This window comes from Pseudomyrmex gracilis, unplaced genomic scaffold (assembly GCF_002006095.1).
Source record: "Pseudomyrmex gracilis isolate BER0280 unplaced genomic scaffold, ASM200609v1 scaffold_363, whole genome shotgun sequence".
In the NCBI taxonomy this organism is placed as follows: domain Eukaryota; kingdom Metazoa; phylum Arthropoda; class Insecta; order Hymenoptera; family Formicidae; genus Pseudomyrmex; species Pseudomyrmex gracilis.
Window position 1 is genome coordinate 72,205 of NW_018020947.1, and position 4,728 is coordinate 76,932.

Below are 4,728 nucleotides of genomic sequence, written 5' to 3' on the forward strand. Positions count from 1 at the left end.
CTACTTAGACTTCTGACACTTTGCATATACTTTAGTCTATTAATAAACAATAAAAATTTGAACTGTCAGAAGTTTTCCTTAATATGTAAATTTTCCGACATTTTTCACTACTTTATCAGCTTCTGACAAGCCTTTAGCTTCCACTTATCCTTCTGACGATTTTTTTACTGCTTTTTTCATGATCTTCTTTATCTACGTAAATTTCCAGCCTTGCACATTGACAGTTTTTTTAGTCAGAAAATATACATGTTTAAGCGTCCGCTTACGCACTCATCTTCCAGCGCGCCTTCTGACGGTCGGGCTTTCGCTTTACTGACGAAAATCGAACCTTTTCCAGGTAAAATTTTTTATGCACCGAGGCATGTCGATCTCTATGTAGCCACCTCTTAGACTATATTACAATCTCCCTAGGCTCGGCCTCTAGGGACATTTTCGGATCGCGCTGCACAGTGCCTGTGCGGATACGCCTTAAGGTTTGCGGATACGCCTTAATGGGAGATTTGGGGTTCTGCCGCTCTGCGTCGCCTCGATAGGCGACGACCACGCACCTGTCACTCGGAACTAACCGAAAACAACAAAGAGGTAAGTAAAAATAATAAAATAAATAAAACAATTAATAAAATAAAATGATCGACAGGTGCGGCCGCAAGATGCAACGCGGATGCGCGGATGGGATGTACGTGCTAACCCCGAGGTGCCTGCCGGATACGCCTCTGCGCACAAGTTTCACCAGCCGCAATCTTTTTGCTAATTATGAGGGTAATTTTTTGTTTTTTAATAATAATTTATATATGGTTGGGATCGGGGGGAGCGCGCGATCCCAACTTGCTATAATTTAACCCTCTTTTTAATATTTTTAACACTAACAATGTTAATAATGCTCCCCCTTTGTTTTGCAGGTTATGCGGTCTGGTGACTGTCAGCAGAGGCGTGTAAGGTAAATTTATAAAAATTATACAATTAATTTAGCAGACACCTATTACAGGCACTGTGTATTAATAATAAATCCCTGTAAAATGTGATTCCAGAGATAGGCGAGCGGAAGGATTACTGCACAAGACAGGAGTTCAACAGCTACACCTAACCTAATCTGTCAAGGTGCTGCAGATGGAAATTGCTGCAAACATTAACAATAAAAATTAACCGGAGGTAGGTGGTTGGAGCAAGAACAATTTAGCAATATATAAAAATATTATCTCCTCGACCGTAGAACCGCTCTGCACACGGGTAAAATGAATAATAGTGTGCAGAGCAATGTATTCGTGAATAAAATAAAATTTGTCAAAGTAATTAAAAAGATCTAAAATTATATCCACCCACTCTCCCACAGCTGCAGCACCGAGACCTGTATAAAAAGGGAAATAAAGGAAGGCACAGGTGTAACAATTAATAATTTTATTTATTCAAAGTTTTGTCCGTAACGGACAGAACTCCTGTCGACACACACAGATGACGCAGCACAATTTGGAGTAACACACAGATTTACACCTGGCAGGCGACACGAAAAATAAAAAATATAAAAATAAAATAAATAATAAACGGACGCGCACAGTAATAAATAAATAAATAGACAAAAATAATAGAAAAATAAAAACGCGCACACGCAACAATTATCCTGCCAGGTGTCTCACTTCGCCTACCCGGAAAATCACTTTTTCGAAGACCGAGCAGCATAATCCTGGAGCCGAAAAACTAAAAACGAAATTCACTTTATGAAAAATAGACTTTCCTCCTCTCCTGGACAGACAATACACCTCCCCCGGGCCTCCTGAGTAGTCGCACAACACGAGAAATAAGCGCACACGCGGAAAATTCTTTTTCGAGAAATCGCTTTTCTCGAAAATCGCTTTTTGAAGCCCGGTAAGGCCTCACTGGCTACAATACAGTTATGTATATTAAACTGATTTTTGGAACTGTCTTTTTATTATTCAATGCTGGGCCAAGCCCGGCGGCACTGCAAGACCGGGATGACCCGCGACGGAGCCGGAGCAAGCTCCGGGCGTCCGTCCAGTTCCAAAAATCAGTTTAATATTCTGAGACCGCTTTGCGGTCTGTATCAGATATTAAGCTGATAAGAACAGAGAAACTATAGTTTATATTAACAATTAATGTTACCCGGGGGGACAAGCTCCCCCGGGGTGGGATACAAAAGAGTGTGGGGGCGGCAGCTGCCGCCCACGCTCGCGCGCAAAAATTTTATAATAAAAATTGGCCGGGGACATGGCCCCCCAGGCTAGGAGGCGCAGAAAACTCCGTGAGAGGGGGCACATACTTACCGTCTCCAGTGAGGGGTAAGATGCACCCCCTCATCACGGCTAGGGTGATTGCGATAAAATATCGCCCCAACTAACCGGCTGGGGCGATACTCACAATATGCGCGCAATAGATCNTGGTATACATAAGTATATATGCTCCCAGGTCATAACGCAGCACAAATAACAAAAGAAATCAAGACCTGGAAGCTGCGGCGCGAGTTAAAATCACTATAAATAAAGATTAATCAGCGATTACTATGCAGCATGCAAAAATGCGGAACAATATAAAGATAATAACGCATGCGCAATAAGAAAATCATGGACTGAAATCAATTAACCCGACATTCATACTCGACTACAATACAAAAGTAATACGCGACATTCACACTCGGATAAAATACAATAAAGAAGTTCACGGCATTCACACTCGGGGGCCCGCATACAATTATATAGAAGTCAAAAATATAAAATAAAACAAACATAAAGTAAGAAAATAAAAATAAAAATATAACAAAAACGTAGTCAAAAGAAATAAAATTAAAACTTACTACGTCAAAGGTAAAATAAAAATAAAATAAAATTAAAATGGCCCAATAATAAATTACGCGACATACACACACGGAATAAATTAACACGCAAACAAATAAATAAATATATAAACAATAAAAATTAACGGGAGAGGAGGACCCTACGCCTGGCGCCCGCGATGCACCAGGATCGCCATCTCCCGCTCCCCGTAACGACGGCGAATCGCTCGCGTATTGTCTCGGAGCGTTCCGCCGGGTGACCGAGCAGCCGCCGCGTACTGCCTCACCCCGAAGACGTGCTCCACGTAAATGTCCCGCGACCAGCGTATGGTATCGGAGACCATGAGACGGCGCATCATCGCTGCGTACGTGTTGGAAACACGCAGCAGCTTCAACACCGCCTCATTCCTCCGGTCCCATGAGCCGAGGGAGCCGACCACGAACGGCGTGACTACCACACGGTACCCTTCCCGCGTGAGGGCCTCAGCAAGAGGAGTGTATTTGGTGATCTTCCTCGCTCTTGCTTCATCNAACGCCTCACGACGGTTCTCGAAGGGCACCGTGACGTCAACAATTATTATCGACCGCGACTGCTCGTGACGAATCACGAGGTCGGGCCGAAAACTCGCCAATTCGGGATCGACCCCCTCGACCCGCTGGTTACTTCGGACTTCACCTGGCAGTCGGGTGGCCCTAGCTAATCGTAGCAACAGGTCATCGTGCCTGAGCTGAATCGCGTCGGAATGGACCCCACAATGGTTGATCACGTGGGGAAGGGTCTCGGCACTTCCTCCGCACGGCCGACAACGCGCATCGCCCTCCCCCCACCGACGTGCGCCGTTGAGCGGCAACACGTCGAGTCGGGCTCGGTGCAAGAAGCGCCAGTCGGCGATGCGGGTGAAGCTGCCAGTGCGCATGAAGTGATTGCTCACTCCATGACGCATGGCNACCTCGAACACCTTCCCCTGGTCCTTTTTGGCGAGCAGTGTGCTTGTATAATACGACGCGATAGCCAGGCGTAGTGCATGGATGACCTGCGCCCGCGCTTCTGGTGGGATTTTCACCAGGTTACCCCCCGCGCCTCGACACTCCAGAAGAAGCTACCGCGTCTCTTCCGCCCACATCCAGCAGATCCGCAATTTGGAGGACTGCCGCCTACACGCGTTTCGCGCATCCGACCAAAGGGAGCGCTCTCCACCGTCGCGGAACTTTCTCTCGAGCGAGCCCGAGAGACACGAAGCGATGTCCTGCTCCGTTGGTACTGAACCAATTCGCCGCTGAACCACTCCCCTCAGCGACGCCCACGCCAGGTCTCTGACTCCAGCGTCGCCAGCCGTGAGAACACGGAAAACATGCGCTATCGTCAGGACGTCGGCGAGGTCAGCGAGCGGAAGCAGGTCACATCCCCCCTTGTTAGGAGGGAGGTAGACTACCTCTGCGCTGGCGCGCTGAGGGAAGTTGAGCCACGACTTGGCCAGCCTCCTTATTTGCTTGTTCGCGACTTTCACGAGGCCCTTCTCTACTTTGGCACCCCGCAACAAAAAGTCGAGACGCGGCAAGATGTAAGTTGCCACCATCTCGACCCGCTGCCACGGGGCTAGCAACGAGCGCTCCACGCGCTGCAAATCCTCCATCATGCCCTGGATCGTGGAATAGGGGTTTTGATCAACGGAAAACCCCGTCGGAATGCCGAGGTGCCTATATCCTTCTCCTTCTGCCAGGCATTGCATCATCTCTCCCTGGATCTCGAAGCGGGTCGGGAGGACGCGATCCAATCGCCCCGCTCGGATGTGCAAACAGGCACACTTCGCGGGGTTGAACCGCAGGCCTACCGACCGCGCCTCGATTTCCACGACGGTGAGAAGTCGTCGCATCCCCTCTGGAGTATCCGCTACAAGTGCGATGTCATCCGCGTACGCTAGTGCGGACCACCGCTGCCCTAAGAT